Here is a 15,204-nt window from a genome sequence, read left to right on the forward strand (position 1 = left end):
TTCCAGCGAAGATTGAGGTGGTCAGAGATTGGCCATGGCCGAAGAATGCTTTAGAGATTGCAAGTTTCTTTGGATTGGTAGGTTATTACAGATGCTTTGTGGAGGGGTTTTCCAAGATCGCGTCACCACTGAAAAAGTTGACATGCAAGAATCAGAGGTTTATATTGTCAGAAAGATGTGAGGACAGCTTCCAGAGACTGAAGAAGAATCTGATCACCACTCTAGTTCTAAGTCTTCCTACAGAACAGGACAAGTTTGTGGTTTATTGTGATGCCTTGAGACAAAGTTTAGGTTGTGTCCTTATCCAAACAAATAAGGTGATTGCCAATGCATCATGTCAGCCGAAGGAATATGAACAGAGGTACCCCACACATGATCTAGAATTTGCAGTAGTAGTTTTTGCACTGAAGGTGTGGCGACACTACTTGTATGGTGAGAAGTGTTAGATATACAATGATCACAAGAGTTTGAAATACTTCTTCACCCAGAAGGACTTTAACATGAGACATAGGTGTTGGTTAGAGCTGGTGAAGGATTATGATTGTAAGATCTTTTATCACCAAGGGAAAGCCAACTTGGTTGCAGATGCCTTAAGTCGGAAGGGTCCAAGACAATTGTACAATTCTAGGCAGATATCCATAGAATTGGTAGAGGATATGACTAGAGCCGGTATTGAGCTAGTAGTGGGCCATTTGGCCAGCATCACACTATAGCCTACATTTTTTGAAAGGATAAAGGAAAGTCAGTTGAGTGATCCACAATTGACAAGGATAAGAGGGGACGTCCTAGCTGTAGTGGCTAGGGACTATACAATATAAGATATGAGCTTGTTGAGATACAAGGGTCAGATCTGTGTTTCGATGGATGTTGTTATCAGATGGGAGACTTTAGATGAATCTCATACTACACCTTACTCTTTGCATTCAGGCACCACAAAGATGTATTAGGATTTAAGATTGCTATATTTGTGGCCTGGGATGAAGAGGGATGTGATTGAATACATGCTAAGTGCTTGACATGTTAGCAGGTCAAGGCTGAGCATCAGAGACCACCATGACTCTTACAACCTCTGGATATCCCAGAGTGGAAGTGGGAGGACATCACGATGAATTTCATGGTAGGGTTGTCCAAGATAGTGGGCCAGCATGATTTAGTCTGGGTCATCGTGGACCTATATACTAAGTTTGCTCACATGAGGACGAACTACACAGTAGACCAATATGCAGATCTCTATGTGAGAGAGATTGTAGCACACTGGATAGCCAAGACCGCAACACTGTGTACTTATAAAGGTGCAAGACTTGCTAATCAAGACATTAATTTAAAAACGTGTCACTAGACATGAATGAGCTAGGGTTAAAAAGGTTTTGGTCTCAAAAGTTTCATTTTATATAATTAAGCAGTTATATCCATGGGATCCCAAAAGAAACAGAGTTTAAAAGTTGGATTACAGACTTCCAAAATAATACAAACATCTGTTAGCCATACTAAGGCAAAATGAACAATTTCTAGGTCTCGCATCCTTGTCTAAACCTCAACCGTGGCGGCTGAGCAACTGGCCATGTACATTCTGCTCGTAGAGCTCTCCTAATCAAGGCTGATCAAGTTTTCCCTTGCCTTTACCTACACCACGTAGCTCCCGTGAGCCAAGGCCCAGCAAGAAAACATGTGCAACACAAATAGTAATAACAGATAGTAAATTCACTAAGCATGAACTCTCATCAAATAATCCACATTAATCATTTAGCATATATTCAGAATCAAGGATGCAATCAATCACTTATAACATCCATATCACATAATAATCAGGGCCAACAACTTAGGCCACACCCTCTGTTTATCCCACTGACTCTGGCCCGCTTAAACCAAGCACAATGCATATTAAGCTGTCCTCGACTACCAGTGGCCAAGCCGCGCCCTGTGCGCTAATGTAACCCTTGGCACCCTTAAGCCGTTGGTTCACTAAATAGCTTGCATGGCATAATACCATCTTTTCAAGCATAGACAATAGGGAACCCTTAGTCACATTACATATATTCAACCGGGTGCAGTTTTCTCACCTTTGATCTTTGCGGTTACTGATTACGAGCAACGCTCCTCAAGCATGATCCATTCCCGAACCTTAACTTTTATCACATAGTCACAACCAAGGCGTAGGGTTCCATTAATATTCAAATAAGGGTTTCTAGATACAAAAATAACTTCCGGGAATCCGAATTCTACCAAGCACGGTGGTGAAATCGATCCCAAGCACTCTAGGCTAGATTCTCGTGCTTTAAAACCCTAAACGTTCACGTGTGCACCTAAGGGTTGCGGCCCTAGCAGCCTAGCCGCGACCCTGCCCTCAAAACATATTCAAGGTCATGCCTGAAAGAAGACACGTGCTGTAGCCCTTGCCTTGGGCGCCGTGATGCTAACCCTTGGTTGAGCCCTCCTGGCTCATCTTCATCCTAGGGCCGCAGCGCTCTAGAACAGGGCCACAACCCTTCCCTTTGAACAAAGAAATCCCTCCATTTCCAAGCTTAAAACCTTACCCAAAATCACCCCAAAGTTCCCTGTTTCCTTAGCAATTAATCCCAACATTTTTACAACAACTCTAACAGCACAATTCAATAGAAAAACCCAGCCTAAACTCATAGAAATCTCATCTTAAGTTTCTGAAACTCAAGATCTTCAAACACTAAAACCAGCCATGCAAAACTCAAATTTAAACCTCTAAATCATGAATTATAACATACCTCTTCAGCTGATCTCCTTCCCTAAGCAGAATCCCTGTTAATTCCCAAGTTTTCCAGCTCCAATTCAACCTAAAACATCAATATCACAATCACCTCATTACTCAGCCAAAAGCTCAAAGTTTCTAACTTCAAAACACAGTTTAATTCTTACCTTAGCCTTGAATCAATGTTCCCTGGATAATCCTTGAGCTAGCCTCTAATCCCCCTCTGAATTCTTCTGAAATCCCGGCTCAAATTCCAACTATTTCTCCAAAATTCCCTGTGTTTCTTGTGTTTCCTTCTTAGTTTCCTTGAGAGAGAGAAAAGACCTGAGAATAAAGGGTCGGTCTGATTTTCTATCTACTATTTTCCTTAAGCTTTAGCCTAATCTTATCCCATTGGGTCAATCCCGAGGCTCGAGGTGCCGGAAACGTCCCCGAGGGCAAAACGGTAAATTTCCCCAATATTCCCGCCTAGACTTCCTAACCTCAAATATATCTCCATATATTTATTTTCATAACCCGATAGTCTAGATAACTACTCGATACCTAAAGCACCTCTGCCTTATCCAAAGTCAATCATTAGGCCCCATTGTGACTTTTCCCGCTATCTAGCCCTAGGATTGCCTCAAGCCGTGCTTTGCAGACCTACCCACATAATAATATGGTTCTCACAATACCATATATATATCACATTAACACCAATATAATCATACAAGCATTTTAATCATACAATTATGCATTTAAATCAGTAAAGTCATTCAAATCACATTTAACCCAATAATGCCCTCCCGACACACTAATCAAGGCCCTTAAGCCTCATTAGCGAATTTTGGGTCGTTACAACTATCGCCTACTAATGAGAATTTTGTCATTGTAATTTACTTGAATAGCTCGGGATACTGATCCCGCATCACTGTCTCTAGCTCGCAGGTCACTTCTTTGACCTTGCTATTTCTCCACCATACTTTCACCAACGGAATTGTCTTATTCCGTAAGACTTTGTCCTTCCGATCCAAAATCTGAACTTGTCGCTCCTCATAGGACAAGTCTATCTGCAACTCTAAGTCCTCATACTTCATCACATGTGTCGTATCAGAAACATACTTCTGCAACAAGGAGACATGGAAAACATCATGAACTCCTGACAGCAATGGTGGCAAGGCCAGCTTATAAGCCACCTGTCCAATCCTCTCAAGGATTTCAAAAGGTCCAATAAACCGAGGGCTTAGCTTGCCCTTTACTCCAAACCTCCTCACCCATCTCAGTGGTGAAACTCATAGAAACACGTGGTCCCCAACCTGGAACTCCACGTTCCTACGCTTAGGATCAGTGTAGCTTTTCTGTCTACTCTGCGAATTAAGCATTCTTGCTCGAATCTTTTCAATAGCCTCATTGGTCTTTTGAACCATGTCTGGCCCCAAATACCTTCTCTCACCCATCTCATCCTAGTGAATGGGTGATCTGCATTTCCTTCCATATAACATCTCATAAGGAGCCACTCCAATCATGGACCGATAACTGTTGTTATATGAAAATTCAATTAACGGAAGATACTTACTCCAAGATCCCTCAAAGTCAATCACACAAGCCCTAAGCATGTCCTCTAATACCTGAATCGTCCTCTCAGACTGTCCATCAGTCTAAGGATGAAAAGCTGTGGTAAAGTTCAACTGAGTCCCCATAGCTCTCTGTAGAGCTCCCCAAAACTTGGAGGTAAAGATGAGATCTCGATTTGACACGATAGACTTTGGAACCCCATGGAGACGAACTATCTCCCTCCCATACAACTCTACATACTGTTCCACTGTATAGGTCAACCTCACTGGTAGAAAATAAGCTGACTTGGTGTATCTGTCCACTATCACCCACACCTAGTCATGAAGTCCAACTGTCCTGGGTGATCCTCCCACGAAATCCATCATAATGTCCTCCCACTTCCATTCTGGAATACCCAAAGGTTGAAGCAACCCCGCTGGTCGTAGACACATACTCTACCACATCCTGGAATACTCAGCCTTTACCTACTGACATGCAAACATCTAGACACATACTCTACCACATCCTTTTTCATCCTGGGCCACCAATATAATGTTCGTAGATCCTGATACATCTTCGTGGTACCCGGATGAAGCGAGTATGGCGTAGTGTGAGACTCATCCAGTATCTCTCGTCTGACCCCCTCATCTGCCGGAACACAAGTCTGTCCCTGATATAGAAGGAAACCTGTCTCAGAAACAGAATAATCCTTAGCTGTCCTCGCTAAGACATGTTGTCTAACCTCCTGCAACTGCACGTCCACTAACTAGCCCTCCTTGACCCGCTCTAACAGGGTCGACTGCAAGGTAATATTAGCGAACTGGCCTACCACCAGTTCTATCCTTGCCCTGGCCATCTCATTAGCTAATTCTCTCGAGATCTGGGTGGAACTATACAACTGTCCTGGGCCCCTTCGGCTCAACGCATCTGCCACCACATTAGCTTCCCAAGGTGGTAAAGGATATCACAATCATAATCCTTAACCAACTCCAACCAACGTCTCTACCTCATATTAAATCTTTCTGAGTGAAGAAATATTTCAAACTCTTGTGGTCAGTATATATCTCGCACTTCTCCTCATACAGATAGTGACGCCACACCTTCAGTGCGAATACCATTGCTGCTAGTTCCAAATCATGAGTCGGATACCGCTGCTCATACTCCTTCAGTTGCCGAGATGCATAGGCTATAACTTTCTCATTCTGCATCAGGACACAGCCTAAACCCATCCTCGATGCATCAAAATAGACCACAAACTTTCCTTCCTCCGAAGGAAGACTCAACACAGGTGCAGAAATAAGCCATCGCTTCAACTCTTGAAAACTGTTCTCACACTTATCTGACCAAACAAACTTCTGATTCTTTCTTGTCAACTCTGTCATAGGTGAAGCAATCTTTGAGAACCCCTCTACGAACCGTCTGTAATAACCTTCCAATCCAAGGAAACTCTGCAACTCCGAGGCATTCCTTGGCCTTGGCCAATCCCTCACTTCTTCTACCTTGGACAAATCCACCTTAATCCCTTCTGCACCAACTATATGCCCAAGAAAATTCACCTCTGGCAACCAAAACTCGCACTTCTTAAACTTGGCGTACAACTGATGCTCCCTTAACCTTTGTAAAACCTGTCGGAGATGTTGCTCATGCTCTGCCTCTGATCTGGAGTAAACCAAGATGTCGTTGATGAAGACAATGACGAACTAATCCAAGAAGTCCTTGAACACCCTGTTCATGAGATCCATAAAAGCTGCAGGGGCATTGGTCAAACCAAAAGACATGACCAAGAACTCATAATGCCCATATCACGTCCGAAAGGCCATCTTCGGTATATCCTCATCTTTGATCCTCAACTGGTGATAACTAGATCAAAGATCAATCTTTGAGAACACCGTCTTTCCCTGCAACTGATCGAACATATCATCAATCCTTGGTAGAGGGTACTTATTCTAGATAGTCAACTTGTTTAATTCCCTATAATCTATGCACATCCTCAAAGCCCCATACTTCTTCTTAACAAACAACACTGGAGCGCCCCATGGAGAATAAATCCCAAATCCAGAAGTTCTTGCAACTGTATCTTAAACTCTTTCAATTCTGCTGGTGCCATTTTGTACGGTGTCCTAGATACTGGTTCTGGCCACGGTGCTAACTGAGTTTCCCTGTGCTCTGGCAACCCTGGTAGATCCTCAGGAAATACATCTAAGAATTCACACACCAATCTCGTCTCTCCCGGCCCTGCCGGAAAAACTCTAACAGTATCCACTACACTGGCCAGAAAACCTATGCATCCCCCTTGCAACAAGTCTATGGCTCTCAACGCTGAAATCATGGGTACGCAGGATCCACCTACCACACCCACAAAAACAAAAGGGTCCTCGCCCTCAGGCTCAAAAGTAACCATCTTCTTCCTGCAGTCAATGGTAGCCCCATATCTGACTAACCAGTCCACCCCCAAAATCATATCAAAATCCTCCATATCTAACTCAATCAGATCCACCGAAAGTTCCCTACTATCAACCATCACTGGCAGTGCCCTAATCCATCTCCTAGAAACTACCAGTTCCCCTATAGGCAATAAAGTCCCAAACCCTGCAGTCCGATACTCACTAGGTCTACACAATCTATCAATCGCTCTACTAGAAACAAAGGAATGTGTAGCACCAGAATCAATCAATACAGTAAAAGGAGTGCCAACGCTACAAATCTGACCTGTCACTACAGAGGGACTAGCCTCGTATGACCCAAACCTTTTATGAAAATTTATTTAAATGAAAATTTATCTTTTATGACCCAAACCTTTTCACCCTAGTTCAATAATGGTTTAGCGACCCATTTTCACCTAAATGACTAGATTAGCAAGTCTTGCACCTTTATTAACACACAGTGTGACGATCTTGGTTATCCAATGTGTTACAACTTGGTATCAGAGGGTTCTAGATTTAAGGGTTCCTAAAGATTGGCTGGATATGTACATTCTCGATTCAAGGTTTGGTAATTGTGTATAAATGTTTATATGCTTAATTGGCTGGAAAGAATTATGAATGTTGATATTTGTTTGATTAATAGGTAGCATGAGATACTGATCGGACCTAGCCCTTGACTTCTATGTGATGATATTGAGGCATGCTTATTAGCATTGCTATTGCATGTAGATGAACAGTTGGATGAACTATTATATCTTGATTGCTTGTGATTGGTTGTGTTTCAATGGTGATGCATGGAAGGATTGTGACTCTGTCATCATAGTCTGATCACCGAGTCGTTGATTGTAGATTAACTTGGATAGCTATGCGTCCAAGACGATCTGTACGACTAGACGACACTGAGTCTGAGGCTAGAGATGATGACTAGGGCTAGAACCCTCCACCATTCCTTGACAACTGGCAACAGATTATGGCAGATATGCTAGCCCGACTTCAGAGTCAAGATGAGCAGATCTGACTTCTGAGACAGCAAGCTTTGTCAGGGAGTGCTGCATCCATTGTGTCACTTGTAGTGGGACCAGTTGTACAGTCAGTGGAGGTTGAGAATAGGTGGGAACCGTTGTATGAGCGGTTCCAGAGACAGCATCCTCCAACTTTTGAGGGAGGACCAGACCCACTAAACGGATAGCAATGGATGAGTATGATTATCGCCATCCTAGACTTCATGAGGGTAGAGGGTCATGACAGGGTGGCCTGTATCGCATATATGCTGAGAGAGGATGCCCGCATTTGTTGGAAAATGGCATCACAGACCAGGGATGTTATTACTCTTAGTTGGGATGGATTCAAGGATTTGTTCAGCCAGAAGTATTATAATGTTGCTATCAAGGCATCCAAGGTGAATGAATTTGTGGGGTTGGTTCAGGGCAACATGACAGTTACAGAATATGCCCTGATGTTCGAAAGACTTGCGAAGTTTGCATTGGATGTTGTGCCTATTGATGCAGCTAGGCAAGACATATTTATCAGAGGGCTTAATGCTATGATAGCTCGAGATGTGAGGATTACAACAGTACCTAGGGGACGACTTATGCCTAGGCTGTTGATAAGGCTTTTACCACTGAGGAAGCGGAGAACAAGATCTGGAGGGAGAGCGCTGCAAGACGAGAGGGTCGCAGAGCGGTGCCTCCATATTCTGGGTCTCGTAGGGGCGGAGGCCCTAGTGATCTGAAGAGGAAGAACCCTAATACTTCGACCACTCCTGGTCCTGATAAGAGAAGTCAGGGAACTTAGGGTGGCTGCCAGGGAGGCGGTGATTCATGGAGGAGCTATCCAGAGTGCACGAGGTGCAGAAGACGCCATTCGGGCGAATGTCGGGCTAAGGCCTGTTATGTGTGTGGGGTGGTGGGACACCTCAAGAAGGACAGACAAACAGTGAAGAAAGGGGAAACAAGGAAGGTGGACAGTTTGACTCTAGCTAGAGTGTTCACCTTGATGTAGGCGGAGGCCAAGGCTAGTCCCTCGGTGGTGACATGTCAGCTTTCTAGCGCTGGCTCTCATTTTACTGTATTGATTGACTCTGGTGCTACACATTCATTTGTTTCTAGTAAGGTAATTGGTAGATTGTGTAGACCTAGTGAGTATTGTATTGCGGGGTTTGGGGTTATATTGCCTACAGGGGAACTGGTAGTTTCTAGGAGGTGGATTAGAGCACTGCCAGTGACATGATTTAGGTATGGAGACCTAATTGAGTTAGGTATGGAGGATTTCGACATGATTTTGGGGATGGATAGGCTAGCTAGATACGAAGCTACTATTGATTGTAGGAAGAAGACAGTGACCTTTGAACCGGAGGGTGAGGATCCCTTTTTTTTGTGGGAGCTGTATGTAGACCCCGCATACCCTTGATATCAGTGCTGAGAGCCAGGGACTTATTACAAAGAGGATATATAGGCTTTCTGGCTAGTGTGGTGGATACCTCTAGGGTTTTTCCAACAGGGCTGGGGGAGACTAGATTGGTTCGTGAATTCTTGGATGTATTCCCTGAGGATTTACTGATGTTGCCGCCACACAGGGAGATTCAGTTTGTCATTGAGTTGTCACCAGGGACAGTGCCAGTGTCGAGGGCACCATATAGAATGGCACCGACAGAAATGAAGGAATTGAAGATACAGCTGCAGGAACTTCTAGATTAAGGATTTATGAGGCCTAGCTACTTGCCATGGGGTGCTCCAGTTTTGTTTGTGAAGAAGAAGGATGGGACTTTGAGGATGTGTATATATTACAAGGAGTTGAACAAGTTGACTATCAAGAATAAGTATCCTCTACCAAGGATTGATGACTTGTTTGATCAGCTGCAAGGAAAGACGCTATTCTCGAAGATTGATCTTCGATCTAGTTATCACCAGCTGAGGATCAAGGAAGAAGATATACTGAAGATGACCTTCCGAATAAGGGATGGGCACTATGAGTTTCTGATCATGTCTTTTGGTTTGACCAATGCCCCAACAGCCTTCATGGACTTAATGAACAGGGTGTTCAAGGACTTCTTGGATTAATTCGTCATTATCTTCATCGACGACATTTTAGTGTATTCTAGTTCAGAGGCAGAGCACGAGTTACATCTTCAATAGGTCTTGTAGAGGTTGAGAGAGCACCGATTGTACGCCAAGTTTGAGAAGTGTGAATTTTGGCTACCAGAAATGACATTCCTTGGACATATAGTTGGCGAAGATGGGATTAAGGTGGATCCATCTAAGGTGGAGGTAATGAGAGATTGGCCAAGGCCAAGGAATGCCTCGGAGGTTCAGAGTTTCCTCAGGTTAGCGGGTTACTACAGACGATTGTGGAAGGGTTCTCGAAGATTGCTGCACCAATGACAGAATTGACACGGAAGAAGTTGAAGTTCTTCTGGTTAGACAAGTGTGAGAATAGTTTTCAAGAGTTGAAACGCCAACTTATTACTACACTTGTGCTGAGTCTTCCTTCGGAGGGAGGGAAGTTCGTGGTATATTGTAATGCATTGAGGTTGGGTTTGGGCTATGTGCTGATGCAGAACGGGAAGGTTATAGCTTATGCATCACGACAGCTGAAGGAATATGAGCAGCGGTATCCTACCCATGACATGGAATTGGCTGTGGTGGTATTCACACTGAAGGTTTGGCGGCATTACCTGTATGGATAAAAGTGCGAGATATACACTGATCATAAGAGTTTGAAGTACTTCTTCACGCAAAAGGACCTGAACATGAGGCAGAGGCATTGGCTGGAATTGGTGAAGGACTATGAATGTGATATTCTTTATCAATGAGGGAAAGCCAACGTAGTGGTGGATGCATTGAACCAGAGAGGCCCGGGTCAGTTATTTAGTTCCACTCTGATTTCGAGGGAGGTTGCTGATGAGATGTCTACAGCAAGGATAGAGTTGGTAGTGAGCCGGTTGGCCAACATTACTCTTCAGTCGACCCTATTGGAGCAGATTAAGGAAGGTCGTCTAGTGGATGCTCAATTACAGGAGATTAGAGAGAATTTCTTAGCAGGGGCAGCTAAGGACTATTCTATTTCTGAGGTTGGTGTACTTCGGTACCAAGGTCAGTTTGTGTTTCGATTGATGTGCGAATTAGATGTGAGATACTAGATGAATCACATACCACGCTGTACTCACTTCATCCAGGTACCACGAAGATGTATCAGAATCTACAGACGTTGTATTGGTGGCCCGTGATCAAGAAGGATGTGGTGGAGTATGTGGCCAAGTGTTTAACCTGTTAACAGGTGAAAGTTGAGCATCAGCGACCAGGAGGGTTGCTTCAGCCTTTGGGTATTCTCGAGTGGAAATGGGAGGATATGAAGATGGACTTTGTGGGAGGTTTGCCCAGAACAGTGGTGCTTCATTACTCGATGTGGGTGATAGTTGACAATACCAAGTCAGCTCATTTTCTTCCAGTGAGGAATACTTACACAGTGGATCAGTGTGTAGAGTTGTATGTGAGGGAGATTGCATGTCTCTGTGGGCTTCCTAAGTCTACAGTGTCCGACCGGGACCTTATCTTCACCTCCATGTTTTGGGGTAGTTTGCAGAAGGCTATGGGGACTCAGTTGAAGTTGAGCATAGCCTTTCATCCTCAGACTAATGGATAGTCTAATAGGACGATTCAAGTGTTGGAGGATATGCTTAGGGCATGCATGATGGACTTTGAGGGATCTTGGAGAAAGTACCTTCCATTGATTGAATTTTCGGACAACAACAATTATCAGTCAACCATTGGAGTGGCTCCGTATGTGATGTTATATGGGATTAGATGTAGATCACCCATTCATTGGGATGAGATGGGTGAAAGGAAGTATTTGGGGCCGGACATGATTCAGAAAACCAATGAAGCTATTGAGAAGATCCAAGCTAGGATGCTTGCTTCACATGCAGACAGAAAAGCTACACTAATCCTAAGCGTAGGGACGTGGAGTTCAAGGTTGGGGACCATGTGTTTCTACGAGTTTCACCACTTCGAGGGGTGAGGAGGTTTCGGAAGAAGGGCATGCTGAGCCCTAGATTTATTAGACCTTTTGAGACCGGGAGAGGATCGGACAGGTGTCTTACAAGATAGCTTTGCCACCGTCATTGTTGGGAGTTCATGATGTATTCCATGTCTCTATGCTCTGGAAGTACTTCTCATATACGACACATGTGTTGAGGTATGCAGATTTGGAATTGCAGACAGATTTGTCCTATGAGGAGCGACCGATTCAGGTCTTGGATCGGAAGGATAAGGTTCTACTGAATAAGACTATTTCTCTGGTTAAAGTGTTATGGAGGAATAGAAGGGTCGAGGAGGCGACCTGGGAGCTTGAGTCACCAATGCGGGATCAGTATCTCGAGTTATTCAGGTAAAATTTCGAGGACTAAATTCTCAGTAGGAGGTTGTAACGACCCAAAATTTACTAATAAGGCTTAAGGGCCCTGATTAGTGTTTGAGGAGGGCATACTTGTTTTATGTGTGATTTAAATGATTTAATGCATGACTATGTGATAAGCATTCTTATATGGTTATATGGATATATGAGATGCATGATTATGAATATTAGTATGCGTGTCGGCCCTGTTTAGATTATTGGGGCATATCTATAATTTTGGCTGGTTGAGGGCATAAATGTGACTATATGTGATAAATTGTTGAGACCACATAATTATGTGGATATATTTGCAACATATGTCTCGAGACGGTTCTAGTGAGCGGTTTGGCAAAATAGTCACAGTGAGGATTTATACCCGGCTCAGGGGAGCCTGGGGGTATTTTTGGGAATTCAGCAGATATATTGGGGATTATTAGACATTGGGGGTAATAATTGGTGATTAATTGGATAGTAGGATTTAAGTGGTAAATATTCGGAACACTTAAGGAAATAGTGGGAATTGGGGACAAATGACTTCTTTACCCCTAGATTTAGTTTTATGTTAGTTATATTTTTGGAGGGCATTATGGTCATTGCTAAATTAGAGATATGCTCAACCTTTATCATAGACTAATGCAGAAAGATATAGAACAATTAAGAAAGAAATAAGGAAGAATTGAATTGAAGACTCTCTCTCCCTCACCATCACCCACACACACTCTCTCACTCTCCATAGTTATGGGCTTGTGCTAAGCTTGGGCTGGGCATTCTTGGAGGAAATCAGAATGAGAATTAAGCTAGGTGTAGGAGCTGGAAGTTTAGAGGAAAGGCTAGCTGGTTTGAGGTATGAATTCTTGATTTTCAGCTCTAGATTGTTACTAAGTTTGTTAGGTAGAATTTTGGGTAATCAAGGGGAAATTAGCAGCTGAATTGGGAAAAGGATTTTAGTTGAATTGGGCTAGTGATTGAGGGGTGTTGTTAAGGTTTTTGGTGGTTTATATGGGTAAATTTGTTCTAAGTTGTTGCTGATTGATTTTGAAATTGGGGAAGGTTTGAGGGAAAACTCTGGGTAATTTGGTATGTTCATGGTTTGAAGAAGGAGGAAAACCCAGGTTTTCCCTGAATTCATAGGGCGCACCGCGACCCAGCTTGGGGGCACCGCGGCGCGTGTGGCCCTCCTGGCCATGGGAGCTCTCTGTCTTGGGGGTACGCCGTGACTTGCCTGGCCAAGTCGTGACCCGCCTCCCCTTTGGTGTGAGAGCTTGCTCTCTGACTTAGGGCAAGTCGCGACTTGCTGAAACAAGTCGCGACCTGCCTGGGGGTTTGAGCTTGGAAGAGTTTTTAGTGTCTTTAGGGCTCAGGGGTTCAAAGCAAAGGGCTTGGGACAATTTCTACTGCCCGGTTTAGAGGAAACTAAGGTCTCAGAGGCTAGTTTTCCTACCTAAGTATTTTATTTCTGAGTGGGAGTTGATAGATATTGATAACTCTTATGATTAGGTTTGTCGCCAAAGCTCAAGGCTAGGTATCATGCTCAGACTCGGTTCACCTTCTCCGCTAGGAAACAAAGGTAAGAAAACTGCACCCGGTTATGTGGTTATGTTGGGACTAAGAGTTCCCTATATTTATATGCAATGTCATATGATGGTATTATTCCATGTGGATGTGAGATAAACGGCCTAAGAGTGTCGGAATTAATATTTGTGCACAAGGACGCCGCTCGACCACTGGTAGTTGAGGTTTATTATATAATCAGTGAGCTCGGGCTAAGCGAGCCAGAGTCAGTGGATAAAATAGATGGTGCGGCCTAAGGGCGTCGACCCTGGATATTGCATGATATGTTTATTGATGTTAATCTGATGATTATGGCATGTTTATTACCTGAATGATTACTATTGATTTGTTGACTAATATCGTTGATTACATGAAAGATGTGGTCTACTGAATATCTGATTGATGATTTGTGAACTATTTGACCATTGATTATTGATTATGCTATATTTTATGGTTTTCTTGCTGGGCCTTGGCTCACAGGTGCTACATGGGGCAGGTAAAGGCAAGGGTAAACTTGACCAACCCTGATTTGGAGAGCTATAGGGGGGAATGTACATAGCCGGCTGCTCGGCCACCACAACCGATGGATGATATAGGGTTAGGAGACCCTAAAATGCCTTTTTTTCCATTAGATTGGGTTATGGTTGTTTATAACCTTTGAAATTTTGTAAATTGTTCTTTAAACCTGTTTATTTTTTGGATCTCGTGTAACAAACACTTAAGTAAATGAAAATTGATCTTTTATGACCAAAACCTTTTAACTCTAGTTAAATAATGGTTTAGCGACACATTTTCAACTAAATGACTTGATTAGCAAGTCTTGCACCTTTATTAACACACTGTGTAATGGTCTTGGTTATCAGTTTATCACCAACTAAGGATCAAAGAGGGTGATACTCTGAAGATAATCTTTCGCATGAGGTATGGGCATTATGTGTTTTTGGTTATGTCTTTTGGATTGAAATTTACCCCGAAAGCATTCATGGTTCTAATAAACAAGGAGTTCAAGGATTATTTGGACGAGTTTGTGATTGTGTTCATTGAAGACTTACTGATATACTCCCAATAAGAGACAAAAAATGAGAAGCATCTTCGATTGGTATTAAAGAGACTGAGTTAACACAGGTTGTATGCCAATTTCCAGAAGTGTGAGTTTTGGTTGCCTCAAGTGACGATTTTGGTTATATTTTCAGTAAGGATGGGGTTATGGTGAATCTGACCCAGATAGAAGTGGTGACAGATTGGTCAAGGCCAAGGAGTGCTTCAGAGATTATAAGTAGCCTTGGATTGGCGGGATATTATCGATGTTTTATTAAAGGATTCTCGAGGATCGCAACACCTTTGATTGAGTTGAAATGGAAGAATGTGAAGTTTTCTTGGACCGATAGGTGTGAGAACAGTTTTAAGGAGTTGAAGCAGAGTCTTCCTTCAAATTAGGAGAAATTTGTTGTATACTGCGATGCCTTGAGACAGGGGTTAGGTTGTGTTCTGATGCAGGCTAGCAAGGTGATTGCCTATGCCTCAAGACAGCTATGGAATATGAGCAGCGACACCCTACTCACGATTTGGAGCTGGTAGTATTTG

This window comes from Humulus lupulus, chromosome 2, assembly GCF_963169125.1.
Source record: "Humulus lupulus chromosome 2, drHumLupu1.1, whole genome shotgun sequence".
NCBI classification, from domain to species: domain Eukaryota; kingdom Viridiplantae; phylum Streptophyta; class Magnoliopsida; order Rosales; family Cannabaceae; genus Humulus; species Humulus lupulus.